At 43.9% G+C, this 15,346-nt stretch overlaps 1 protein-coding gene and 1 non-coding gene across 5 annotated transcripts in view; both read left to right on the top strand.

Moving 5' to 3' along the window:
• Nucleotides 1–15,346, top strand: part of LOC111530453 (putative uncharacterized protein FLJ44672) — a 73,353-nt gene that overhangs the window by 34,713 nt on the left and 23,294 nt on the right. For 3 of the 4 annotated variants that reach the window (XR_002727810.1, XM_026446732.2, XM_023197666.2), the window contains 2 exons: nt 8,382–8,542; nt 12,006–12,070. The gene's annotated coding sequence lies outside the window, so the exon portion shown is untranslated. Of the gene's footprint in view, nt 1–4,065; nt 4,171–8,381; nt 8,543–12,005; nt 12,071–15,346 lie in introns of all 4 variants that reach the window. The other variant, XM_023197663.2, reaches the window with a different exon arrangement.
• LOC111530468 lies at nt 9,368–9,470 on the top strand. The gene has a single exon (XR_002727824.1). It is a non-coding gene; the product is annotated as a U6 spliceosomal RNA (small nuclear RNA).

Raw genomic sequence — 15,346 nt, 5'->3', positions numbered from 1 at the left:
TTTTGGTATCTTTAAACTCTTCCTTCATTGATCCTGTTAACCCAAAGCTTTATTTAATAACATAAGCTCTTGGTTATGAACTAGATGTTAGGAACAATAGAGAAATGAAGAGCTAATGTAATGAGTTAACAGGATTGGGACTGTAGAAATAACATTACCAGGAATAACTTGAGGATTGTTTGCTACTGCAGCCAGCTGTGATTTTCCAAATAGGGAGATGCCTGTTTTTCTCACATAAAAGTAATTGTGCAGGTAGGCTGAGGCTGACATTGGTTCAGTTGCTCAAACATGGTAAGACTGGCTTCCCTGTGCTTCTCTCCACTCTCCTTTCTGGTGCATGATGACCAGGAGAGCTCCTGTCATCATGTCTCCATCCATCATGTCTCTATCCAATTATAAGTAAAGAAAATGCAGCATGAGCCCTGCCTGCACCCATGGTCAGGAAAAGCAAGAGGCTTTTTTTGAATCCTAGCAGAATTTTGCATAAGCCTCTTGGTTTTAAAAAAGATGAATTTTAAAATAATAAAATAAAGCACAAACTCTGAGGCCAAAGTGATAAGATTTAAATCTGTGCTCTGCCACTTAGGAAAGTTACTTAAATTCTCTGTTTTTAGGTTGCACACCTGTAAAATGGGAGGAGGAAAATCATATTTGACTCATGATTTTTAAAATTTGAGATGTTATTTCTTTAATGAACAGCTGCTGTCATTTCAGAACACTTGCTATTTAAGCATTTAGGAATTTTTCACCAGAAGGAGTGTAAAGAAAGACAATGGGCATTTGTAATGGATTTAACATTCATCATTTGACTGCCTGACTGACCCCCAGAGCTGTGATTTTACTAAAGAATTCTTCAGAAGTCCCTTAGCTAGCAATGAGCCTAACCAGCCTCCCACTCTCACCATTCAGTGCTCTTTTGTTCTTATCTGTTTCCCCTCAAACTTGGTTACTCTCACAAAGTGATAAAAACTTACATTTCTTTTCTTTCCTTTTTAGAGACAGGGTCTTGCTCTGTCACTCAGGCTACAATGCAGTGGTATGATCATGGCTCACTGTAGCTTCAAACTCCTAGATTCAAGCAATACTCCCACCTCCGCCTCCCAAGTAGCTAGGACTACAGACGTACACCACCATGCAGAGCTAAATTTTTTATTTTTTTGTTGTAGAGATGGGATAGTGCTATGTTTCCCAGGATGGTCTCAAACTCTTAGCCTCAAGTGATCCTCCTGCCTCAGCCTCCCAAAGTGCTGGAATTATAGGCAGGCATGAACCACCTGTGCCCAGCCCCCCATTTCCTTTTTTTAAATAACAACTTTATTGACATGTAGTTCACATACCATGTAATTAATTTATCAAAGTATGCAATTCAGTGGTTTTTAGAATATTCACAGAGCTGTGCATCTATCACCACAATCCATTTTAGAAGCTTTCATTACCCTGTGGAGAAATCCACACTTCTTAGCCACTATATTCTCCTCCCCCCATGCCCCTGTGTTCCCATAGGCAACCACTGATCTATTTTCTGTCATTATAGATTTGCCTAATCTGGAATTTTTTTTTCTTTTTTTTGTGAGACGGAGTCTTGCTCTGTCACCTAGGCTGGAGTGCAGTGGTGCAATCTCAGCTCACTGCAATCTCTGCCTCCTGGGTTCAAGCAATTCTTCTGCCTCAGTCTCCTGAGTAGCTAGGATTATGGGCGCCCGCCACCATGCCTGGCTAATTATTGTAGTTTTAGTAGAAATGGGCTTTCACCATGTTGGTCAGGCTGATCTCAAACTCCTGATCTCATGATCTGCCTTCCTCGGCCTCCCAAAGTATTGGGATTACAGGTGTGAGCTACCACACCCGACTTGGACCTTCTATATAAATAGGATTGTGCAATATGTGATCGTTTGTGGCTGGCTTTTTTTTCCCTCTTAGCACAATGTTTTCAGAGTTCCTTCCTGTCATGGCATGTGTCAGTATTTCATTCCTTCTGTGGTTGAATAATATTCCATGGTAGAGACACACCACATTTTGTTTATTCATCAATTGATGAACATTTGGGTTGTTTCCATGTACTGGCCACTATGAATAATGCTGCTGTGAAGATTCATGTACAAGTTTTTGTGTGGACATATATTTTTATTTCTCTGGGATATATACCTAGGAGAGAAATTGTTGCGTTTTGTGATACTGTACATTTAGCCTTTTGAGAAACTGTTTTCCAAAGTGGTTACACCAGTCAGGTGCAGTGACTCACACCTGTAATCCCAGCTACATGAGAGGTTGAGGTGGGAGGATCACTTGAGCCTACAAGTTAAAAGATACCAGCCTGGGCAAGATAGTGGGATCCTATCTTGATTTTTTAAAAATCAAATTAAAATGACAAGAAAGAAATACCCAAACAAAGTGGTTAAACCATTTTATGTTCCCACCAATAATGTATGTGGGTTCCAATTTCTTCACATTTTCACCAACATTTCTTTTTTTGAGACAGGATCTTGCTGTGCCACCCAGGCAGGAGTGCAGGGGTGTGATCACGGCTCACTGCAGCCTCGAACTCTCAGACACTTGCGATCCTTTTGCCTCAGCCTCTTGAGCAGTTGGGACTACAGTCACAAGCCACCACACTCAACTAACATTTTTATTTTTAGTAGAGACAGGGTTTCACTATGTCACCGAGGCTGGTTTCAAACTCCTGGACCCAAGTGATCCACTTGCCTTGGCCTGCCAAACAGCTGGGATTATAGGAGTGAGCCACCATGCCTGGTCCTGTATCTCTTTTCTCTCTTCCTTTTTTCTTTGGTAGATTGAAATGTGTCATGTACCAACTATCCATCCAATGACTGCCCACCAGTTCCAAATTCACCCTTCACTGCCTGCTCTGCAAACATAGACGTGGGTTCCTTATATGCTTCCTCTGTCAGCTGGTGCATTATTAAATGTTGTCAGTATGTTGTGCTAGAGGGACTTTGTAAGAGGCTGTTCTTTCTGATTGTGGTGTGTCAATCTCCACAGGCACTGAGCGTCTACAGCACTGGGTTCCTGCCCTGCACGGTGCTCAGCAGCACCCAGTGACCAGCAGTTTCTCTGCACCTGCCTGGGTGGTTTTGTAGTGAGACAACTGTTCGTTAATATCTTAGTCTAGCATCGTAGAGGGCGGATTTTCAGCAAATTCCAGAGGGCAGATTGTTAGCATCTTCCACCATGTGGTAATGCAGCAATTCTGCCATTGAATTACCCATGACTATACCCTCTCCAAGGGTGGCTGGATCTCAGCCCTAGTGAGGAGTCTATCTCCTTGGTCACTCTATCTCAGTGTAGAGACAGTAGGGGCAGTGTAGGGACAGTAGGGGCAGTTACTGCTTATTGTATCAGCTGGTCCTATACTTTTTTTTTTTTTGAGACAGGGTCTCCCTCTGTTGCCCAGGCTAAAGTGCAGTGACAAAATCATGCCTCACTGCAGCCATGGCTTCACAGCTCACTGCAGCCATGACCTCCCTGGCTCAAGCAATCCTCCCACCTCAGCCTCCCAAGTAGCTAGGACTACAGGTGTGCACCACCACACCTGGCTATTTTTTTTACTTTGGTAGAGACAAGGTCTCGCTGTGTTTCCCAGGCTGGTCTCAAACTCCTGGCCTGAAGCATCCTCCTGTCTTGGGTTTTCATATTGCTGGAATTATAAGCATGAGCCACCATGCTTGGCCTCTGATAGTCCTATGTTCTCTAGAGTTCTTTTTACTTTTCGGTAGCCAATCTCTTATTATGCTTTGCCCTGTTATAATGAATAATTCTCTGTATTAAATTTTACCACTTTAAACTTTTGAGTGGTTTATGTCTCCTGATTGAACTCTAATATGCTAAGAAGGGTCCCAGGAGATAGACTCACACAGGTGGGATTTGGGCATAGGTTTGGTTATCCAAGGGACCGTGCTAAGCTCCTTGCCAATGGGAAATGGTATACTGGTGATTTCCAGGAAGTGACCTCACAGTTTCCTTGAGGGACTTTACTGGTCCTTCTTCAGGAAACCCTCTCGCTACCCCCGTCATCACTCTTTCACTCTCATCTTTACTCATCTTTAGCCTTAACCGAGATGTCTCACCCCATCCTCTATGATGCAACAAGAAACCCCTGGGGAACATTTCAGTCCCACTCTGTACTTCTGTCATTGTGCTCATCACAGTCTGGTAAGTGCTGGCATATGATTCCTATATTAGTCCATTTTGCATTGCTATAAGGAAACACCTGAGGCTGGGTAGTTTATAAAGAAAAACAGTTTATTTGGCTCACAGTTCTGCAGACTATACAAGTAACATGGTGCCAGGCTGGGCACAGTGGCCTGCACCTGTAATCCCAGCACTTTGGGACACTGAGGCAGGAGGATTGCTCGAGCCCAGAAGTTTGAAACCAGCCTGGGAAACATGGTGAGATGTTATCTCTACTAAAAATAAAAAGCAAATCACCCAAGCATGATGGTGCACTGATGCATGCCTGTGGTCCCAGCTACTTGGGAGGCCAAGGTAGAAAGATCTCTTTAGCCCAGGAGGTCAGGGTTGCAGTGAGCCATAATTACACCACTGCTCTCTAGCCTGAGTGTCAGAGTGAGATCCTGTCTCAGAAAAAAAAAAAAGCATAGTTTCAGCATCTGCTGGTGAGGACCTCAGGAGTCTTCCACTCATGGTAGAAGGTGAAGGAGGACCTGGCACGTCACTTGGTGAGAAGATGAAGCAAGGGAGAGGGGAGGAGGTGCCAGGCTCTTTAAACAATCGGCTGTCACGTGAACTAGTAGAGGGAGAACTCACTCATTACCATGGGCAGGGCACCAAGCCATTCATGAGGGATCTGCCCCCATGACCCACACACTCCCACCAGGCAACACCTCCAACATTAGGGATTTAATTTCAATATGAGATTTGGAGGAGACAAGCATTCAAACTCTGTCAATTTCCTGCTACCCTATAAGCTCTGTAGAGGGCAGAAACTCTTATACCTTGTTCACTGCTATTTCCTGGGCACTTATTATAGTGCCTGGTGTGCAGTAGGTGCTCAAGAAATATTTGTTAGAGCCTGATGTGTTGGCTCAAGCCTGTAATTCCAGCTCTTTGGGAGGAGAGGGCCAGGGGATTGCTTGTACCCAGGAGTTGAAGGCCAACCTGGGCAACATAGTGAGACCCTGTCCCTAGAAAAAAATAATACACTGGTTGGGTGCAGTGGCTCATGCCTGTAATCCCAGCACTTTGGGAGACTGAGGTGGGCAGATTACCTGAGGTCAGGAGCTCAAGACCAGCCTGGCCAACATGGTGAAACCCCGTCTCTACTAAAAATACAAAAATTAGCCAGGCATGGTGGCACACACCTGTAATCCCAGTTACCTGGGAGGCTGAGGCAGGAGAATTGCTTGAACCTGGGAGTTGGAGGTTGCAGTAAGCCAAGATCTGCACTCCAGCCTGGGTGACAGGGTGAGACTTCATCTCAACAAAAAAAAAAAAAGAAGAAAAAATAATATACTTAGCCGGGTGTGGTGGTACATGCCTGTAATCCCAACTGCTTGGGAGGCTGAGGTGGGAAGATCACTTGAGCCCAGAAGATGGAAGCTGCAGTGAGCCATAATCACCCCACTGTACTTCAGCCTGTGTGACAGAGGGGGACTCTGTCTCAAAAGAAGTAAAAATAATAATAATAATAATAAAAATTTAAAAAGCAGCAATATTTGTTGGGGGAAAAAAGTGAACAAGAAAAGATGTCAGGAGACCTGAGAATGTGGGTCATGTCAGTAGAGTGTAGGGACTTGGGCAGGAGCGGCTGGACTTGAAGAGCAGGTTGGTGGAGACCAGGTCATTCATCCTAAGCATTTTGCCCTGTAGCATGTAGATGAAATATCCCACGTTGCCTGCTGGTGACTAAACTGGACTTGCTGTTTCTGTGTTTGGTTTGACCATCACAGTGTTGAAGAACTGTTGAATTGAGTACCTTGCAGTTTGCTACAGTTTCCCCCGGTCTCCCACTCTCCCACGTTACTCGGGCCTCCTTCCTTCATGTAGGTTGCCTGACTCACTGAAACCTGTGTTTGCTATCCCTACAGATGGGTGGGTAGGAGGCAATTTAAGGAGGAAGATTTAATATATGAGTTATAGAAAGATAAATAGACTGGGCACAGTGGCTAAAGCCTATAATCCCAGCATTTTGGGAGGCCAAGGTGGGAGGATTAGTTTGACCCAGGAGTTCAAGACCAGCCTGGGCCACATAGTGAGAACCCCCTCTCTACAAAAAATTTAAAAATTAGCCAGGCATGGTGACATGCACCTATAATCCCAGCTACTCAGGAGGCTGAAGTGGGAGGATAGCTTGAGTCCAGGAATTGAAAGCTGCAGTGAGCCGTGATCTTGCCACTGCATTCCAGCCTGGGTAATAGAATGAGACCCTATCTCAGAAAAATAAAGCAAGAGAGAGCTAAATAGATCCAGCATTGGTGGGAGCGTGCTTTTGAGTGTTCTTTAGGAGAAAATTTTATTTTAACATTTTTTCTTCTTTAAGTTTTTTATATTCTCTTTTCTGTTTCTTTTTCTTTTTCTTTTTTTTTTTTTTTTTTTTTTTGAGACAGAGTTTTGCTCTGTCACCCAGGCTGGAGTACAATGGCACCGTCTCGGTTCACTGCAACCTCCACCTCCCAGGTTCAAGCAATTCTCCTGCCTCAGCCTCCTGAGTAGCTGGGACTACGGGCCTGTGCCTCCACACTAGGCTCATTTTTGTATTTTTAGTAGAGACGGGGTTTCTCCATGTTGGCCGGGCTGGTCTTGAACTCCTGACCTCATTACCCACCCGCCTCGGCCCCCCAAGTGCTGGGATTAGAGGCGTAAGCCACCGTGCCTGGCCAATTTTTTTTATATTCTATATTCTATATTTATATTTTATATTCTAGCAAATCCTTCAACAAGGATAAATTAATTGCATCCAAGGAGCCCTAGGAGCAGGGCAGACTCAGAAAATCAGAGGCACTGTAGTCCATTTGAGCAGCTTATATCTTTGGACCACTAAGCTGACCAGTGTCAGTCTGGGTCTATTCTCTCCTCTTTAATTTCTCAAACACAAAGTGCCCTGCTGGAATCTGAAGTCAGATATGCAGTAGATCAGCAGTGACTCTGCAGCCTGCTATGTTTTGAGGCCTTACGCTAGGAAATGTGTAGAATACAAAATGTAAGAGAAGGCTGGAATAGAGCATCTCCTGGGGAAACAAGAGCCAGAGATATGGCGGTGCCCCATGGAGACAGCCAGCTGGTGTTCGGCAGTGCTTTGTGGATAGGCCGTACTTTGGTAAGGTCTCTACAATGTGGAATGTGGCTTAAAATATTACAGGCCTCCAAACTCCAGTTGTTTTTTTGTTTTTTTGTTTTTTGTTTTAAGACAGAGTCTTGCTCTGTAACCTATGCTGGAGTGCAGTGGTGTGATCTCAGCTCACTGCAACCTCTGCCTCCTGGGTTCAAGTGATTTTCCTGCCTCTGCCTCCTGAGTAGCTGGGATTACACACATCCACTACCACACCCGGCTAATTTTTGTATTTTTAGTAGAGACGGGGTTTCACCATGTTGGCCAGGCTTGTCTTGAACTCCTGACCTCAGGTGGTCCGCTGCCTCAGCCTCCCAAAGTGCTGGGATTACAGGTGTGAGCCACCGTGCCCAGCCAAACTCCAGTTTTTCATGTTCCCTGCATAGGTCAGGGTCGTAGGGAGTGATTCATTCTAGCAGAACTCCCTGGATTTTAAGGCAGGTGTTCTATTTATTAATTGACAAAGGAGGCGTATTTCTCCCTGGTAGTCTAAAGATTTTGGTCCTTTTTCCAGGGACTCTGTTTCCACTGTGAGGGTTCTTGGAAAACTAAGCAGAGGATGAGGAAAAGACCATGAACAAGGTTGCTGGTCCCTCCCTGTCCCACAAAAGAGCATACCTCTTCTGTAACCAGAAGACCCTTCTCTTTAGTCAAGTCTAGACAGACTGAGATGAGGGGGTGTGTGTGTGTCTGCATGTGGCTGTGTGCATCCATGTGTGTGTGTGTGTGTATGTATGTATGTATGTATGTGTATGTTGAGACAGGGTCTCACTCTGTCACCCAGGCTGGAGTGCAGTGGTGAGATCAGAGCTCACTGCAGCTTCCACTTCTGCAGCTTCCACTTTCATCCTCCCACTTCAGCCTCCAGAGTAGCTGGGACTATAGGAATGTGCCACCGCACCCAGCTCATTTTCTAATTTTTTGTAGAGATTTCACTGTATTGCCCAGGCTGGTCTTGAACTCCTGGCCTCACAGGATCCTCCTGCCTTAGTCTCCTGATGGGCTGGGATTATAGGTATGGACCACCTCAGCTGACCTGTGGTGATTTTTCAACAATGTGATTCCTCTTTTACAGAACCACCTAAGCTGAAGATGCCTTTGAGAACAAGGGCAAGCCTGTGATTTCATGGCCTTTCTTCCATTTGTGGTTCTTGCCAAGTGGAATTTAAGTGACCTCTTATCAAGATGGATAAACCCAAGTTTCCCAGTGCCAGAATACAGAAAATGGATGGACAAGTAAGTCCCACTCAGCACCCATAGCTCAGACATGGGGACCTCAATACACCTGGGCCCCAGACATCACCTTTCACTGTGAGTAGCTCAGAGATGACACTTTTGGTTGTTAAGTACCCTCTGGCAATAGTTTATATAACAGCAAGTGAAGGAATAAATAGTCACCAAAACATTTTCTGTTACCAATTCCAGGATGAATTGGATTAGATAATTATCTTATGAAGAATTTTCATATGCCACAGTCCTGACCATATTTTCAAGTCAACAGAAAAATTCTGTTAAACAGTCAACCTTCTGTCTCACTCTGTTGCCCAGAATGGAGTGTAGTGGTGCAATTATGGCTCACTGCAGCCTCAATCTCCTGGGCTCAAGCAGTCCTCCTGACTCGGCCTCACAAGTAGCTGGGACTACAGGTGCTTGTCACCACACCTCACTAATTATCTCATATATATATATATACACACACACACACACGTATATATATAAATATATATATATATATATATCTCGATACCTCAGGACTGACTCGAAAACTTGAGTATATGTGGAATTTGGTATACACAGAAATGGAGGAGCTGGAACCACTCTCCCCCATATACCAAGGGACAAATTATATCTGTTTTTTACAGTTATACTGTAGGATACATATGTTCCATCACAATGGTAATTTTTAGTGACAATTTTTAATTGAGTGAAATTACCATAAAAATAATAAAAGTAGCAGCTAATATTTACTAAGCTGTTACTAGGTGCCTATAAATACCATAGTTTTTTAAATTCCCCATAACTCTTCCTTATTCCATATAACCACTCTATCTTAAATTACTCATGCTTGCTTCGGTAGCACATATACTAGAGTTGGAACAATAGAGAGATGGGCATGGCCTCTGTGCAAGAAAGACATGCAAATTGTGAAGCATTCCGTATTTTTTTTAAAAAGAGAAAAAAAAAATAACTCCGAGATTTTCACTGTGTTTGTGCATGGGAGCTTTTGTTTAGGTTGAATTATATCCAAAGATGGTATTTCCAGAAGTGAGATTACTGTGAGTCACATGGCATGAGCATTGTTATTACACTTGATGCAAATTGCTGAGCTTTCAGTCATGGTGGCTGTCGGCCTATAATCCCAGCATTTTGGGAGGTTGAGGTGGGAGGATTGCTTGAGGCCAGGAGTTGGAGGAGGCAGTATAGTGAGTCACTGTCTGTATTATTTTTAAAAAATTGCTAAGCTTTATCCTGGAAGGCTTATATACAATTTAAACATCACTAATAGGATAAGAAAATGCCCATTTCACTGCACCTTTGCCAGCACAGGGTATTATAATTTAACAAGTTATTTTCTGTTTAATTATTTTTAATAAATAAAAGACCTCATATTATTTTCATTTGTCACTTTTTTTTTTTTTTTTTGAGACAGAGTCTTGCTCTGTCACCAGGCTGGAGTGCAGTGGCGCGGTCTTGGCTCACTGCAACCTCCGCCTCCCAGGTTCAAGTGATTCTCCTACCTCAGCCTCCTGAGTAGTGGGATTACAGGTGCACGCCACCATGCCTGGCTAATTTTTGCATTTTTAGTAGAGACGGGGTTTCACCATGTTCATCAGGCTGGTCTTGAACTCCTGAACTCATGATCCACCCACCTCAGCCTCCCAAAGTGCTGGGATTACAGGCACGAGCCACCGTGCCCATCCTGTTTGTCACACTTTAATATCTTTTCTTTTGTTAGCTTGTTAGCTTTATTTCTTTATTGTCTTTTTTTTTTTTTTTTTTTTTTTTTTTTGAGACTCTCATGCTGTCTTCCAGGCTTGAGTGTAGTGGCCCAGGCACAGTCTCAACTCACCACAGCCTTGACCTCCTGGACTCAAGTGATCCTTCCACCTCAGTAGCTGGGACTACAGGCACATACCACCATGTCTGGCTATTTTTATTTTTTATTTTTAGTGGAGACAGTGTCTTGCTATGTTTCCCAGGCTGGTCTGGAACTCCTGGCCTCAAACAATCCTCCTACCACCCTCTCCCAAAGTGCTAGTATTGTAAGTGTGAGCCACCATGCCTGGGCTGTCTGTGTCTTTTCCATTTATTTATAGAGTTAATGTGTATTTTGCTAATTTGATGATCTATTTGTTTAATCTCATTAAATTATAAAAATAGTAAATACTTTTAAATAAAGAAGTGAAAAATTTCCTTTACTCTTTAGACCCACAATTTTATCTCAGGAAATAATTGTTATTGTGAAAATGGGCCATATTATTCAAGATATATACAGGCTAATTGGACGTCACTTCACATTTTCATATTTTGTGGACATCTATGCCAATACCTATTGCTTTAAATCCTTTTCATGGTTGCATAATATTTTATTATATGGATGTATCACAATTTATCAGTCAGCTGCTGTAGGCATTTAGGCTCATTCTAATGTTTGCTTTGATCTCTTTATATAATTAAAAATTAACCCCCTCAGCCAGGTGTGGCAGCTCACACCTGTAATCGCAGCACTTTGGAAGGCTGAGGTGGGAGAACTGCTTGAGGATAGGAGATTACCACCAATCTGGTCAACATAACGACACTTTGCTTCTACTAAAAATTAAAAAAAAAAAAATGAGCTTGACATTGTAGTGTACACCTGTAGTCCCAGCTACAGGGGAGGCTGAGCAACTGGAAGATCTCTTGACCCTGGGAGGTTGAGGCTGCATTTGTAAGCTATGATCACACCACTGCACTCCAGCTTTGGTAACAGAGTAAGACTGCGTTTCTTAAATAAAATAAAAATTAGATGGAAAGATTGCTCAAGCCCAGGAGGTTAAGGCTGCAGTGAGCTGTGATCGCACCACTGCAGTACAGCCTAGGCGACAGAGCAAGACCCTTTCTCAAAAAATAAAATAAAATAAAAATTAACCCTTTATCATATTCCCAGTGACACCATCCCTCCTATGTTTTTCCTACAAGCCCTTGAATTTTGTTTGCTTTTCACATACGATTTAAAACTTTTTTTTTTATTATTATACTTTAAGTTCTAGGGTACATGTGCATAACGTGCAGGTTTGTTACATATGTATACTTGTGCCATGTTGGTGTGCTGCACCCATCAACTCGTCAGCACCCATCAATTCGTCATTTATATCAGGTATAACTCCCAGTGCAATCCCTCCCCCCTCCCCGCTCCCCATGATAGGTCCCGATGTGTGATGTTCCCCTTCCCGAGTCCAAGTGATCTCATTGTTCAGTTCCCACCTACGAGTGAGAACATGCAGTATTTGGTTTTCTGTTCTTGTGATAGTTTGCTAAGAATGATGGTTTCCAGCTGCATCCATGTCCCTACAAAGGACGCAAACTTGTCCTTTTTTATGGCTGCATAATATTCCATGGTGTATATGTGCCACATTTTCTTAATCCAGTAAGTACTGATGTCTGTCTGTGTCATCCCTCTTTTTAAAAAAAAAAAAAAATGTCTTTTTGTCACTTCCAGCTGAATCTACCGTGAAAGACTTCAGAGACCAGGAAGAGAGACTGACTGGGCAACATCTTATTCAGGTACGAAAAGACTTGGACTATGACTCAAAAATGGTCAAATAACAGTACATGCATCAAGTGCAATGGGAAGCTCTTCCGGAGGGTGAGAGAAGCTTCCAGTTAAGGTGACATTGAAGCCAGGTCCTGAAAGATGAGGAACAGTTGTATGAGAGTGGGAAGGGAAGGGGGAGGCGGAGGGATGGGGAATGGGCTGGGATGGGATGGAGTGAGCTGCCCAGGCAGGGAAACCAGCACTGTAAAGACCTGGACAATGAAGATGGCACATTTTGTTCAGGGAATGGTGAATTAAGTGTGGTGGGAATGCTTTGGAGACACAGTAATTTGCTTGTATGGAATTTTGCCTGAGAGAATTAATTACAATTTCTAATCTGTTGATGTTATCATGCATCACTGTCCTTGTCAAATAGTTTGGAATAGGTATAATGATCACAATAACATCAAGCATAGTATTTCATTAGTTCTCGCAAAATCACAGGTAGGTGCCACAGTTATCCCCATTTTACACACAAAATGATGAAGATTGGGGATAATAAGTGATTTGCCCAAGCTCACCTGGATATTAAGACTGAGTCAGTGTTGGATCTTATTTGACTTTAATGCTTGCTTTTTCCATGAGCACCATGCATTGTCTCTCCTATGCAGTTAAGCAGGTAGACAGGTGAGAGAAAAATCCATGTTTCTACTCATACACTTCTGACCAAATGTGTGTGCAGAGCTTCTACACCAAATCTCCAACTCTCTGGATACCAACTGCATATCCCACAATTCCATTCTGACACTACCTGGAGTTAGTGGAGACCCCACAGATTAGGAGCTCAGTCCCACAAGACCACCTTCACTTCAGATGCCAGTTGCAAGTCCTAAGTTGTCACCTGTATTTTGACCAACCAGTTAGAAATCAGGGGTTCCTATGACCCTCTTCTTAGGTTTAATTATTTGCTAGAACAACTCACAGAGCTTAGAAAAACAGTTTGTTTTTCTTTTTTGTTTTAAGAGACAGAGTCTCGTTCTATTGCCCAGGCTGGAGTGCAGTGACGCAATCATAGCTCATTGAAGCCTCAACCTCCAGGGCTCAAGTGATTCTCCTGCTTCAGCCTCTCAAGTAGCTGGAATTACAGGTTTCCCACCACCACATCTGACTAATTTATTTTATTTTTTTGTATAGATGGAGTCTTGTTACATTGCCCAGGCTGTTCTTAAATTCCTGGGCTCAAGTGATTCCCCCACCTCTGCCTCTGAAAGTGCTGGGATTACAGGCATGAGACACCACATCTGGCCAGTTTATTTTCTATTACTGGCTCAATGTAAAGGCTGCATCTCAGGAACAGCCAATGAAAGAGATGCACAGAGCAAGGCAAGTGGGGAGGGCCACAGAGCTTCCATGCCGTCTCTTGGGCACACTACCCTCCCAGAACCTCCTTGTGTGCAGCAACATGGAAGCTCTCCAAACCCTGTTGTTCAGGGTTTTTATGGAAGCATGATTGATAAAATCATTGGCCATTGGTGGTTAAGTCAATCTCCAGCCCCTTTTGCCTCCTGGAGTTCAGTGGGTGAGACTGAAATTTCCAAGCCTCAAAAAAATGTGGTTGGGGTCGGGCACAGTGGGTCACGCCTGTAATCCCAGCACTTTGGGAGGCCAAGGTGGGCAGATTACCTGAAGTCAGGAGTTTAAGACCAGCCTGACCAACATGATGAAATCCCGTCTCTACTAAAAATACAAAAATTAGGCCAGGCGCAGTGGCTCAATTATTAGGCCTCAAAAATTAGGCCAGGCGCAGTGGGTCACGCCTGTAATCCCAGCACTTTGGGAGGCCAAGACGGGCAGATCACGAAGTCAGGAGATCGAGACCATCCTGGCTAACACGGTGAAACCCTATCTCTACTAAAAAATATAAAAAACTAGCCGGGCGAGGTGGCAGGCGCCTGTAGTCCCAGCTACTCGGGAGGCTGAGGCAGGAGAATGACGTGAACCTGAGAGGAGGAGCTTGCAGTGAGCTGAGATCTGGCCACTGCACTGCAGCCTGGGTGACAGAGCAAGACTCCGTCTCAAAAAAAAAAAACAAAAATTAGCTAGGCATGGTGGCATATTCCTGTAATCCCAGCTACTCAGGAGGCTGAGGCAGGAGAATCACTTGAACCTGGGAGGCAGAGGTTGTAGTGAACCGAGATTGTCCCATTACACTCCAGCCTGGGCTACGAGAGCCAAACTCTGTTTAAAAAAAAAAAAAATGTGGTTGATTCCTCTGGTAACCAGCCCTTCTGAAGCAGTCTAGGAGCTTCCAGCCACCTAGGCATTTCAACAGCATCCCACATGCTTTCTTACCATGCTGCAGATCTGAAAGATCTTAGAGGCCCTTGTGTCAGGAACCTGGGACTAAGACCAAAAATTAAAACAGAAGATACTCCTATTACCTCTGTCACTAAGGACTTTATAAGAGCTTTAGAAGCTTTTTGCCAGGAACCAGGGCAAAAACCAAATATATGTTTCTTTTCTTATATTTGAGACAGAGTCTCACTCTCCCACCCAGGCTGGAGTACAGTGATGTGATCATAGCTCACTGCAGCCTTGACCTCCTAGGCTAAAGCAATCCTCCCACCTTAGCCTCTCCAGTAACTGGGACTACAGGCATGCATCACCATGCACAGCTGATTTTAATTTTAATTTTGTAAAGACAGGGTCTTGCTATGTTGCCCAGGCTGATCTTGAACTCTTGGTCTCAAGCATTCCTTCATCTTTGGTCTCCGAAAGTGTTGGGATTACAGGTGGGAGCCAGCATGCCCACCAATCACAAGGATCTTTATAAGAGAAAGAAGGTGGGAGAGTCAGAATTAGAAAAGAAGATGTAGTGATGGAGGAAGAGGTCAGAGAGGGAGATTTGAAGATGCTGCACTTCTGGCTTTGAAGATGGAGTCAGGGGCCATCTTCAAGGTGAGTCAAGGAATGGGGGTGGCTTCTAGAAACTGGAAGAGGCAGCCCCTCTGATGCCTTGTCTTTAGCCTTAATAGACCTAGTTGGGCTTCTGGCCCCCAGAACTGTAAGATGGTGGATTTGTGGTGTTTTAAGCCACTAAACATAGGGTAGTTTGTTGCAACAGCAAGAAGAAATGAACATGAAGCCAGTGGCAGTTGCTCATGCCTATAATCCCAGCACTTTGGGAGGCTGAGGTGGGAAGATTGCTCAAGCCCGGGAGCTTAAGTTAAGACCAGCCTGGGCAACATAGTGAGACCTCATGTCTACAAAAATTTTAAAGAAAAGGCCAGGTGCAGTGGTTCATG

The sequence above is a fragment of the Piliocolobus tephrosceles genome, unplaced genomic scaffold (genome assembly GCF_002776525.5).
Source record: "Piliocolobus tephrosceles isolate RC106 unplaced genomic scaffold, ASM277652v3 unscaffolded_76, whole genome shotgun sequence".
Taxonomy (NCBI): domain Eukaryota; kingdom Metazoa; phylum Chordata; class Mammalia; order Primates; family Cercopithecidae; genus Piliocolobus; species Piliocolobus tephrosceles.
This window is presented reverse-complemented; position numbering and strand designations above follow the sequence as displayed.